Raw genomic sequence first — 13,602 nt, 5'->3', positions numbered from 1 at the left:
CTCTGGTGGGTTTGTGGAGCTGCCAGCCTAAGCTGCAGAAAGGACACATTTGCTCTGTTCCTCCACACTATTCGTTCTTCAGGGGGCAAACAATCACCTGAAGAGATCTGTGATGGTCCAATGCTATCTGCTACTGAGTAGGTAAGTAAATGTGATTTCAGTGTCTCAGATTACCATGCTCATTTGCCTTCAGATATGTCAGATTCTCCAAAATGAGCTTTAGCATCAACAAAAGTGGGATTTTGCTCACCATTTCCATTGGTTCAGAACTCATGTGGAAAACAAATGTGTTATGTTGAAGCTCCCTATTACAGGTTGAACTGTGTCCCTCCAAAAGATATGTTGAAATTTTAACCCCCAGTACCTCAGAATGTGAGGGTCATTGCAGACTTATTTAGGCCTAAGTTTAAAATGAAATCATACTGGAGTAGGGTGAGACCTTAATCCAATATAATAGGTGTCCTTATAAGATGAGGAGAGGAGATACACAGGGAAATGGCCATGTGAGAATGGGGCAGATTGGAGTTATGGTGCTATTCACCAAGGAAGATATCCAGGGCTACCAGAATCTGGAAAAGGCAAGGAAGAGTCTTCCTCCAGATGCTTCAGAGGGAACAAGGTCCTGCAAACAACTTGATTTCAGATTCTAGACTCAAGGCTGTGAGAGAACAATTTTCTATTGTTTTCAAGTACCCAATCTGTTGTACTTTGCTATGGCATCCTTAGGAAACTAAGACACTCCTTAAAATATCAACAGACATAAAACCTGAAGGAACGAATCTTGAATTTTACTTTTCCTGTCTTCATATCAAATTGGAAAAAAATTGTTGAAAGTTTTGATTCACTATTGATGTTGAAACCAGTTTAACCTTAAATTACTTAACTTTTTGCTACAGTATAGACACAACTCAAAAGAGATCCGTGAAGATCTCATTTAATTAATGACAAACATTATCTTTAATTAATTAACTCTAAGGAAAAGATTTGAGTTCAGTAGTGAATATTTTCATGATTAAATGCTTTTTCCTCTATGTGAATGCATATTGTACATAATATATTGTAGCTCTCTGAACATAAATTGCATTTATCAGAAACTTTTCATTACAATGTGCTATTTCTGCATGTTAAGATACTCAATACGTAGTTTGTATCTTAATGCATAACTTGGCATTGTTAGATGCATCTTGGTGAAATATTTATCTCTCTCTCTTTTTTTAAAGGTGTTTATTTATTTATTATTGAGAGAGAGAGACAGAGAGAGAGAGAGAGAGAGAGGGAGAGGCAGAGATACAGGCAGAGGGAGGAGCAGGCTCCCTGCATGGAGCCTAACATGGGACTCGATCCTGGGTCTCCAGGATCAGGCCCTGGGCTGAAGGCTGCACTAAACCACAGAGCCACCCAGGCTGCCCTATTTCTCTCTCTTCTTAATAGAGTAGCACTAAAGGACTCCATTCAATGTATTCAAGACAGCCTCATACCAGTGGTTGAATCTAACTAGAGATAGAAATGGAAGAACAAATGCTTTCGAGAGAAGATAAAGCATATCCGTGTGTGTAGTAGACAGAAGATCCTTTGGCTGAATTGTCGTTTTGGAACAGAAAACAAAAAGGGTCATGAGGGAAACATGACTCAGTTTAATTTACTAAAAACAGATATGGACTCAATTTTTACTTCCTTATGTGGGTACCTCTAGGGGGATCTGTAACATGGTTGATAGAGATTCACTCCTCTGTGAATGTGTCAATGCTTTTGAGATGGGGGAATAAGCTAGATGGCAGGGGAAGGCATCAATGGATACTCCAAAGGGGGAAAATATCCTTTTCTTCAGAAATAAATAAAATGTATTATATTTGCCAAAATATTTTGTCATGTTTTTGATTTAATTTAATCTGGACAAAACAAATCACTAGTGAGAGTTCACCAGCTAAAAATATCTGTAATAAGTAAACAAGGCCTGAATTTAATTTGATTTAGAGAGCTCAGTGTTGCTAAGCACTACAATGCAATAATAAACAAATCCCTTTTACAACTGTGCATTGATATAGGTGGTTAACATGTCAATTAGCTGTGTTTTAAAAGTAAACTTCTAAGTTGATTATTTGGAACAAAGGATCTGTTACTTTACTGTAAACATTCCATTCCAGGCTAGCCTACAGAAGCCTATTTAATACATGGCATAGCCAGGATATTATATTTGTAATAAAAATAGAGGAAATAATTCTATGACTATTCTATGACGATTGTGATAAAGAAAGAATGATTACATCATAGCCAACTCTAATCATGACAGTAAGCATTGGGATTCATTTTTTTTTCTTTTTCAAGAATGTATTTATTTACTTATTAATTTATTTATTGTGATCAGGGGGAGGGGCCTTAAGCAGACTCTGCGTTGAGTGCCGGGATTCATAATTTAACTTGAAGATTAAAATATACAGTCAGACCAACTAAAGTTCAAAATTCTTATATATGAAAGCATCAAAAGTCCTTTAGCTGAAGCAACTAACTACTCATAATACCAAGTCCTTAAGGCTCCATAAGTTTGGTTACAAATTCCAGCTGAAAATGGAATCTCTCTTACCTACCACATGGCACCATGTAAAATATCCAAATGCTAGAGAGTAGAAAGATAATTTTTTTAAAAGATTTTATTTATTTATTCATGAGAGACACACACGGAGAGAGAGGTAGAGACACAGGCAGAGGAAGAAGCAGGCTCCATGCAGGAAGCCCAACGTGGGACTCGATCCTGGGACTCTAAGACCACCACCTGGGTGGAAGGCAGGCGCTAAACCGCTGAGCCACCCAAGGATCCCTTAGAAAGATAAATTCAATATAAATCCCAAAGTTGAGTAACTCAGAAATAAAGATTGACTTTATAATATTCTTCTGATGAGATAATAATACATGATTTATTATAGTTTTTTTTCCCCAGAATACTTTTCTGTGGAGGTAGGATATTTTCAACTTATAAATTATTTGGAAATTCCTTTTTGGCATAATTTTCCAGTTCCATCCTAAGTGGTTTTAAAATTTTTGTCATTTCTCCCCAGTGATATGGGCATTTCTTCTTTTAAAGAAAAATCTATACAGCACTTCCCACTGCTTACACAAGTAGACATGCAAATACAATCTTCTGTAAATTTCCTCATGAGGTATGTCATGCAATTTCAGAGATGGGGAAAGTTAGATATAGCTAACAGCTACTATAAGTAAACGTTTTTCATGGTTCTCTTACAAGAACTTCAGTTTGTTTCTCCTCATCTGGGAGCAAGCCGGAACTGGTGCTGGGTGAGGGTAAGGAGGCAACATAAAATCTGATATAGGCATAATTACAGCTGCCCTTACTTCCACCTCCCTACCCCTCCATCACCACTGCCGATGTAAAAGGAAGGATTGAAAGATCCAGTACTCACTGGAATGGAGTGTTGGATTCTAGATACTGAATTCTCCCAAGGATCTGGAGGAGGTGGCATTGCTATGTGTGAATTGCACAAGACTGTGCAAGCACCTATGAAGGAAGACACTGTTCAGTGTATACACTTTGGTACCATTTGAACTTTTAAGCATGAACATGTTTTATCTGTCTATCTATCTATCATCTATCTATCAACCTATCTATTTATTTAAAAGACGTATTTATTTATTTTAGAGAGAGAAAGAGAGCACAAGTGGGAGGAAAAGGGAGAGGGAGCAAGAATCACAAGCAGACTCCTAGCTGAGTGCAGAACCCCACGTGTGGCCGGATCTCATGACCCAGAGACCACTACTTGAGCCAAAACCAACAGTTGCACACCTAACCAACGGTGCCACCCAGGTGCCCCCAACATGTGTTATTTAAAAGCCATTTAATACCACATGCATTTCAATAGTCTTTCAAGAATCTTTCAATTGTGATTAATAAAGCACAATGATACAACAGAATGATATATTTTCCTTTTCTTTTTTAAAAAATACATTTTATTTATGTGAGATGGAAAGAAAGAATGAGAGAGAGAGACACCAGCAGGGCATAGAGGGAGCGGGAGAAGCAGACTCCTCACAGAGCAGAGAGCCCAATGCAGGGCTCAATCCGAGGACCCTGGGATCATGACCTGAGCTGAAGGCAGACATTTAACCAACTGAGCCACCCAGATGCCCCCAGGATGATATATTTTCAATGACAGAAGTGTCTACAGTTTTAAAAATTATTTTATTTTATTTGCTTTTTCATCATTATCAGTGTACTCTTTAATCCCTATCTCCTATTTTCCCCATGCCCACATCCAGCTCCCCTGGGGTAACCATCAGTTTGTTCTCTATAGATAAGAGTCTGTTTCTCAGTCGTCACTCTCTCTTTTTTTTTCCTTTACTCATTTGTTTTGTTTCTTAAATTCTATACTTGAGTGAAACCATGTTATTTGTCTTTCTCTTACTCATTTTGCTTAGACTTATACTCTCTAGCTCTATCCATGTTGTTGCAAATGACAAGAGTTCATTCTTTTTTATGGCTGAACAATATTCCATTGTATATGTGTACCACATCTTCTTTATCCAATCCTCCATCGATAGACACTTGAGCTGCTTCCACAGTTTGGCTATTGAAAATAATGCTTCAATAAACATAGGGATTCCCTATATATCTTTGAATTAGTGTTTTGTTTTGTTTTTAAAAAGATTTTATTTATTCATGAGACACACACACACACACAGAGAGAGAGAGAGAGAGAGAGAGGCAGAGACACAGGCAGGGAGCCTGATGTGGGACTCGATCCAAGGTCTCCAGGATCACACCCTGGGCTGAAGGCGGCACTACATCACCGAGCCACCCAGACTGCCCTGAATTAGTGTTTTCATATTTTTTGGTAAATACCCAGTAGTGTGATTCCTGGATCACAGGGTAGTTCTATTTTTAATTTTTTGAGGAACTTCCATACTGTTTTCCACAATGGCTGCAACAATTTGCATTCCCACCAATAGTGCAATAAGCTCCCTTTTTCTCCACATTCTCCCTAGCCCTTGTTGTTTCTTGTGTTTTTGAGTTTAGCTATTCTGACATTATGAGGTGATATGTCATTGTAGTTTTGTTTTGCATTTCCCGGGTGAGTGATATTGAACATCTTTTCATGTATATGTTGGCAATCTGTATGTCCTCTTGGGAGAAGTGTCTACTCCTGTCTTCAGCTCATTTTAATTGGATTATTTGTTTTTTGGGTATTGACTTGTCTCAGTTCTTTATATATTTTGGATACTAAGCCTCTATTGGAAATGTCAGTTGAAAATACCTTCTCCCCTTCAGTAGATTGTCTTTTAGCTTTGTTGATTTCTTCCTTCCCTGTGCAGAAACTTTTTATTCTGATGTAGTTCCAATGCGGAGATTTTTTGTTTTGTTTTGATTTTGTTTTGCTCCTATTTCTCTTGCCTCAGGAGACATATCTAGAAAAATGTTGCTATGGCCGGTGTCAAAGAAATTATTGCCTATGCTCTCTTTAAAGATTTTTATAGTTTTGGGTCTCACATTTAGGTCTTTAATCCATTTTGAATTTATTTTTGTGTATAGTTAGAACAAGTGGTCCAGTTTCTTTAATTTGCATGTGGCTGTCCTATCTACCATTTGTTGAAGAGACTTTTTCCCACTGTATATTCAGTCCTCCTTTATTGAAGATTAATTGGCAATATAACTGTGGGTTTATTTCTGTAAACCACATAGAAATTTCTGGATTTTCTGTTCTATTCTGTTAATCTATGTCTCTGTTTTTAATGTCAGCACCATACCGTTTTAATTACTACTGCCTTATAGCATAACTTGAAATCTGAAATTGTGATACCTCCAGTTTTGTTTTTCTTTTTCAAGATTGCTTTGTCTATTCAGTCTTTTATGATTTCACACAAATTTTAAAAATGTATTTAAAAATTCCTATGAATATGGGATGTCTTTTCATTTTTGTATCATCTTTTATTTCTCTTATCAGTGTTTTATAGTTTTCAAAATACAGGTCTTTCACTTCTTTGGTTAAGTTTATTTCCTAGATATTTTATTGTTTTTGGTGCAATTGTAAATGAGATTGTTTTCTTAAATTACCTTTTTGCTGCTTCATTATTATTCTGTATATTAATTTTATAACCTGTGATTTTACTGAATTCATTTATCGGTTCTAATAGGTTTTTTTTTTTTTTTTTTTTTAAAGATTTTATTTATTTATTCATGATAGTCACAGAGAGAGAGAGAGAGGCAGAGACACAGGCAGAGGGAGAAGCGGGCTCCATGCACCGGGAGCCCGACGTGGGATTTGATCCCGGGTCTCCAGGATCCCGCCCTGGGCCAAAGGCAGGCGCCAAACCGCTGCGCCACCCAGGGATCCCTCTAATAGGTTTTTTTGTAGAATCTTTAAGGTTTTTTTTTTTTATGAATACTATATCATCTGCAAATAGTGAGCTTTACTTCTTCCTTACCTATTTGGATGCCTTGTATACCTTAATGTTGTCTAATTGCTGTGGCTCGAACTATGTTAAAGAAAAGTGGTGAGAGTGGATAGCCTTGTGTTTTTCCGATATTAGGGGAAAAGCTCTCAGTTTTCCACCATTGAACACGATACTGTCTGTGTGTTTTTCATATAAGGCTTTTATTATGGTTAGGTGTATTGCCTTTATACCTACTTTGCAGAGAGTTATTACCATGAATGGATGTTGTACTTTGTCAAATGCTTTTTCTGCAACTCTTGAAATGATCATATGGTTTTTATCCACTCTTGTTGATGTGACATTATCCTGTTGATTGTTTTGCAAATATTGAACCACACTTGCATCCTGGGAATAAATCCCACTTGATCATGTATGGTATACGAGTTTTAAAAATACATTGTTGGATTCAGCTTGCTAATATTTTGTTGAGAATTTTTGCATCTATATTCATGAGAGATATCAGCCTGTAGTTTTCTTTTTTGTGGTGTCTTTATTTGGTTTTGGTACCAAGGTGATACTGGCTTCATAAGATGAATTTGGAGGTCTTCCTTGCTCTTGTAATTTTTAGAATAGTTTGAGAAGGATGGACATATTAAATGTTTTTTAAATGTTTGGTAGAATCTGCCTCTGAAGCTATCTGGTCCTGGGCTTTTGGTTTTTGGGATTTTTTTTTAAATGAATGATTCAGTTTCACTGCTGGTGATTGATTGGTCAGTTCAGTCAAATTTTCTATTTCTTCCTGCTATACTTTTCATAGGTTATATGTTTCTAGGAATTTATCCATTTCTTCTAAGTTGTCCAATTTGTTGGCATATAGGTTTTCATAATATTGTTACAATTGTTTGTGTTTCTCTGGGTGGTTCTTATTCCCCTCTTTCATTAGTAATTTTGTTTACTTGGGTCTTCTATTTTTTTTTAATGAGTCTTGCTAGAGGTATATCAATTTTGTTGATCTTTTCAAAGAATCAGCTCCTGGTTACATTACTCTGTCCTATTTTTTTTTTTTCTTTTCGTTTCTGTATCATGTATTTCTGCTTCAACCTTAATTATTTCCTTCCTTTTGCTGGGTTTGGACTTTTTTGTTCTTTTTCTAGCTCCTTCAGGTGTAGGTTAGATTGTTTGAGATTTTTCTTGCTTCTTGAGGTAGGCCTGTATTGCAATAAACTTCCCTCTTACAACTACTTCTGCTGTATCCCAAAGATTTTGGACTGTTGTATTTTCATTTTCATGTAATTTTTATTTCTTCTTTGATTTCTTTGTTGACACATTCATTATTTAATAGCATATTATTTAGCCAGAAGTGCCTATAGTTTTAAACTTAGTTTCACTTAAAAATATTTTGCTTTTTATGCAAATGCATGTATATAATCCAATAAAGAACTGATACCACTGAAAGCACTTCATAGCTATTTTTTATTCATGAAACATCATTACTGCTGAATCTCAAAGCTATTATGTATGTCTATGGAACATTTGTGTCTTCCTTAAATGCAGGGGCAAACTTTACATTTTCCATTACACTTAAATGGCCCATTATAAATCAAGGCATGATTTAAATTTGCTGCAGTTTACCATTAATCTCATAAAACTTGGTCCCATTTTATCAACATAGCTAAAACCCAAAAGACTTTCATTATTAAAGATATTTCTGAGGTTTTCTACTCATAGTTTAATTCACAGCTATTCTTTTGTCCTATAAGTTGTCCTCTTACCTGTTAAATAAACTGAGTGGTATGTATGTGGGGGTGTGCCTAGGTGGCTTAACTGATGAGTGTCTAACTCTTGATTTTGGCTTGGGTCATGATCTCAGGGTCCTAGGAACAAGCCTGCATCAGGATCTATGCTCAGTGGGGAGTCTGCTTGAGAATTCTCTCCCTCCCTCTCCCTCTGCCCCTCCCCCACTTGTGCTCTCACTCTCCCTAAAATAAATAAATCTTTAACAAAAGTTACAAAAAAATAAATGAGAGGATATGGTTCTGATTAATAGCATTGGTTTTCATTATTCCTATTATTTTATTTTCAGTTTGTATATGAAAGAAGGGTGAAAATATTTTGTCCTCATCTTTTACTCTAAACTGTACCTGTAAAAAAAAAAAAAATAAAAAAAATAAACTGTACCTGTGAAAATTTTGTTTCTGTACTCGGATTAATCTCATCAACCCTTCTTTCAAGTAATAACCATTTTCTACCAACTATCATTTTTACATATAGATTTCAGATGTACTCTGTGTTCTTTAATCTGTTTAAAATGTCCTAACAATTTTTTATTGATAGTTTCAGCACAAATTCATATTTCGTCCAAAATTCTAATTTCAAATGCATTCCACTTAGAAGTCTTCAGAGTTTCCTAGAACTTTTATCCAAATAGAGGTCCCTAACTGCCATTTTTCCTCATAATTGAATTTCTGTTGGCAGAACACTGAGTACAGGGAAGTGCTACTTATTTATATCAGTAGCTATAACTGGTGAAAAACATGCTGTTCTGGCAGAGTATTTATTAATTAAATATTACTTTGTTTTTTGTATCAACTTACATATTTCATTATAGGCATAAATAACATCCTCACCATATTCAGATTTAATATTTCATATAAAATGATCAAAATCCTGTGAAATGTCGATGACTAATTGGAGATCATTCTTCATGACACCAATTATTGTTTGTTTAATGTATTTATTTTGGAGGGTATTTGTTGGATGCCTTCCTAGCACCCATTCCCCATGGGCTCAGGTTGTTTTGTTTTGTTTTGTGGTGGCATTGAAGGGTGGAGAGGCAGATCCATATAGTCCCATCGTGCTATGATAAGAAGTCATATTTAGAATGAAACTAGCTTGGCAGAGGGCAGGCTGGCAAGACAAGGAATTGGATCCTTATTGAAGTGTTTACACCTGTAGATCAAGTCTGTCCTGAACAAGCCTACCTTTGAGTTTGGGGTTACATGAGCCAATACATTCTCTTCAATTGTTAAGTCATGTTAAGGTGGATTTGCTATTACTTGCAAGCAAAGTATTCTAACTGATACTAGCACTCATGGTAGGATCACCCTTCCTAAGTTACATTCTTTCAAATCAACTCGTCCTGTGGAATCTGAGGGTTTGGTTCTAGTTGCTCTCTGCTCCCTTTAGAGTCCTATTCCCATCTTATATGGGAAAGAGTTTTTTTTCCCCTGATTTTTAGTCCATTTGATTTCTCTTTTACTATTTAGCTTGTATTTCTTCTTAAAGTTCTCAAAAAGAATTTGGCATTATTTATACTTTTACTTCTTAAGACTTAAATCATGTAAAAATGCTCCGGAAGGCATAAAACTCTTATAAACAATTTTACGTACTTTCTTAAATTTAAAATAGTTGGATGTGTTTAATATAGCAATGTGTGAAATTCTGAGCTTAATTTCAAAAAGATTCAGTAGACATTGAAAAAAATACACCTAATTCTAATAGTTGCTTGTTATTTGACACTATTTATTTGATGTCATTACCATGAATACTATATTTAACATTAAGTTGGCTGAAAGTGTAAAAACCACACCTAGCTGAACATGAGTAAGCATCTCTAAGCTGTGTAGAATATGACAATAAAAAATAATCTGAGAAATGGAGGTTTCAGAGAAATAAGTGCTCGCAAGGATGTGGAGAAAAAGGAGCTCTTGTGCACTATTGATGGGAATATAAATTGGCACAGCCACTATGGAAACAGTATAAAGTTTCCTCAAAAAACTAAAAATAGAATTACCATATGATCCACTAATCCTACTTCTAGTTATTTACCAGAGAAAGCAAAAACATTACCTTGAAAAGATATATGCACTCCATGTTCATTGCAGTATTATATTTACAATAGCCAAGATGTGGAAACAACCTAAGTGTCCCTTATTAGGTGATTGAATAATAAAAATGTATATATATACACACACAATGGGATATTACTCAGCCATAAAAATGAAGGAAATCTTGCCATTTGCAAGAGCATGGACACACCTTGAAGGCATTATGCAAAGTTTAAAAAGTCAGACAGAGAGAAACAAACACTGTATGGTCTCATGTATATGTGAAATTTTTAGAAAGGGCAAAAAAATGAAAACAAACCCCAATAACAAAAAAACACCCAAGTTCATAGATAAAGAATAGTTTGGTGGTTGTCAGAAGCTGGAGTTGAAAGGCAGACAAAATGGATCAAGGGAGTCCAAGGGTACAAATCTCCAATTATAAAATAAGTTATAGGTTGTAATGTATACCATGGTGACCAGAGCTAACAAAACTGTATTGCATATTTGAAAGTTGCTAAGAGAGTAGATCTTAAACTTCTCATCAGAAGAAAAAACTTTTGTAACTATCTATGGTGATGAATGTTAACTAGACTTATTGGGGTGATCATTTTGCAGTAGAAACAAGTATTGAATCATTACATCGTATACATGAAACTACTGTATTGTATGCCAATTATATCTCAACAAAAAGTTGAAGTTTTAATACAAATAGTCTTTAGAAGTTCAAGTTTTATTTTTATCTTTTGCCTTCACTGGTAAATTTTGATTCAGACTCCTGATATGAAATCTTGTTATTTATATTGGTATTAGCTTTACACTGTCTAACCAAACATTTGATGAAATATTCCATTATTTCACACATTAGTACCCTTGATTGATATTGCAGCCAAACTCTTAGAATGTTTGTGAAAAGCAACAAAATTTATTTTGACATTATTTTCATATGGATCAATGTATCTGGTGAAGAAACCATAACTAGCCAATGTTAAAATGCAAAATGATTGGAGGACAGTAAAAGATGTATATTGCAAATTGTGCAAAGGTATGTGCCACTGTGAAGAAGCAAGTTCCCACTGGTTGTCAGGCAGGACATCAGGCTGCTGGAGACCATGAAAGGTAGGCCATCAACACGTGAATTATATCAGGGCAGGGCTGAAATGCCAGGGTAACACATTGTTTTGTCTGTACAGGTCATTAGAGTAATGAAATAAATGTTAATGCCAGGGTCACCTCAGCCATTCCACTAGATCCCCAGACCCTTTTCCAACTCTTGCCTTGTGTCCTCTGGCCCTGGTCATTGCCCATCTATATCAACTGTTCAATATTTTTATGCCCTGGATCAAAGTGCTAACAGCATTTTTGGATTGGTATCCTACTGATTTTTTTCAATGACATTTTCACATTTCACTTGGCTGATTTTTTGTACTTTTGACCGTTCTTCCATATGACTGATATAAAAATTGTTTTGTTTTTCTCTGGAAGGTGTGGGGGTATGTGTGTTGAGCCCTTTTCTCCAAACACTCCCCCCGCAACAATGCTAACCTGTTTCCTGTAACTGGGGCTGTGAGAGGTGTCCCAAAACATTCTGACACTTGTCTCACAAACAGGTAAAGTCACTCTCTTGGGATTGCAGTTGAGCAATTCTACCCTTTATATAAACAGTTACTGATTCCTTCTTTGGAAAGAGCTCAGTTACAGCTGCCTTTGGAATGAAATCACCAGCTTTGCCTCTCACAGCAGGAGCTTCTGCTCTTCCTGCAGCCTGACTTTCCAGTGACAGTAGAAACCTCAGTTCTTTTCTTCCTCTCAAACTTCTCAAAATTCTGACCTACTCCACTCTCTTCTCCCTTATCTGCCTCTACCTTCCCATTCCCCTCCTAGGCCCCCTAGCCACTAAGGGTTTTTAAGGTTAAATGAATGGGGGGGAAATGGAAAAAGTAAGGAAGATGTGCTTGGTGAGATCTATGGAAGCATATTTCTCAGGCTTCACATTTTACTGAAACTGAATTCTTCAGCATGCATCTGCCAACTCCCCTCATCTGATTCAGATTCACATGTAATACTTTGAGATTGGTTGAGATCTCTTACTTATTACCACATAAAGGAGCAACATTCTCCCCACTTTAACATTTTATGATTCTAAGAAAATCTAACTCTTCCAAAAAATAATGAATAAATGAATCTCTGTATTCTCTGGGTGGGTCATGGCACGATTTTATAGATTACATTATGATATTTTGTTTGGGCAAATAATCAAATTCTGCTTGCATTCTTTGAACATACAAGGACTACTAAAAAATACAGGCAGTTCGGAACTTGAGTGGGTATGGGGGGAGTGACAGCAAAAAGTGAGATTTGATCGTGAATGAGCCACGATACTGATGTGGTGTAATCTACAGGGTGATCACCATAGAAGTGCCTTCTGTGCCCATCTAGGTTTTCAACGCTGTCAGTAATAGCAGTACTGGAGCCTACAAATCATCTACTAAGAATGTCTTGGCTAATGTCCATTTCTGAATAGAGAAGTCAGAGAGTAGCCTGCTGAACTTGGGAGAACACAAGAATTATTCCTGAAAGAGATCAGAATATATTTTGGGGAGAAAAAGTGAACAGATGGGGAACAGACATGGAGATGCTACAGAGATGACAGAGGCTATTGGGGTGAGTGGAACTAATAACTATGAAATCTGTTGAGCTAGAATATTGAGTGGAGCAATCTAGCATTCTGTAGGCCTGAGATTCCAAAACGGTAGCAGCTAATCCCTATTCTATCCCCTTGAAATTTCATCTCGGCTTAATCCACACTCTCAAGTGCTTTCCATCAACATTTGACGTAGGAAGCTATAAATTATCCATGGATATTAGGTTTGCCTTTATGTACAGTATTTGCTTATTTCTTCAATATGTTTTACCTCCTCAAATTGAAGTTCAGTTCAGTACTAGGGTATCAATAACGTGATGCAGAGCATAGTATGCTATGGTTCAGAGGTGACATCTGAAAGGTCATTCGAGAAATGCCATTATTAGTTTTCAGTAAACTCATGAAGGAAATAAATGATTGGCTAATTATATCTTAGTGGTATAATAATTCACAACCAAGTTGACATGCTTTTAAAAAAATCACATTATCTGAACCAGAGCTGTTTATATGAGTGAGTGGGTGTGTATGAATGTGAGTGTGTGTGTGTGTGTGTCATTTTTCAAGGTCCCAGAAGGAAAAATGTGTTATCCTAGCTCTAGTTTATTGGAACAAAAAATAAAGTTATCCATGTCTAAGTATATAAGATAAATTTCAATGTTTCAAATGTATAGGGTTTTGTTTTTATTTAATAATGAAAAGGAGGAAGAATCTCAAAGAAATAAAGACACTCAAATTACCATTATCCATAGAGAG

General features: G+C 36.1%; 1 long non-coding RNA gene across 2 annotated transcripts in view; it reads left to right on the top strand.

The window, feature by feature from the left end:
• The window catches only part of LOC144301754 (uncharacterized), a 100,003-nt gene that overhangs the window by 44,685 nt on the left and 41,716 nt on the right, over positions 1 to 13,602 (top strand). For both annotated transcript variants that reach the window (XR_013368534.1, XR_013368535.1), the window contains exon 2: positions 12,645 to 12,869. This is a non-coding gene — a long non-coding RNA (uncharacterized LOC144301754). The remainder of the gene's footprint in view (positions 1 to 12,644; positions 12,870 to 13,602) is intronic.

This window comes from Canis aureus, chromosome 30, assembly GCF_053574225.1.
Source record: "Canis aureus isolate CA01 chromosome 30, VMU_Caureus_v.1.0, whole genome shotgun sequence".
Lineage (NCBI taxonomy): Eukaryota > Metazoa > Chordata > Mammalia > Carnivora > Canidae > Canis > Canis aureus.
Note: the sequence above shows the minus strand (reverse complement) of the source record. Positions and strands in the feature narration are given on the sequence as shown.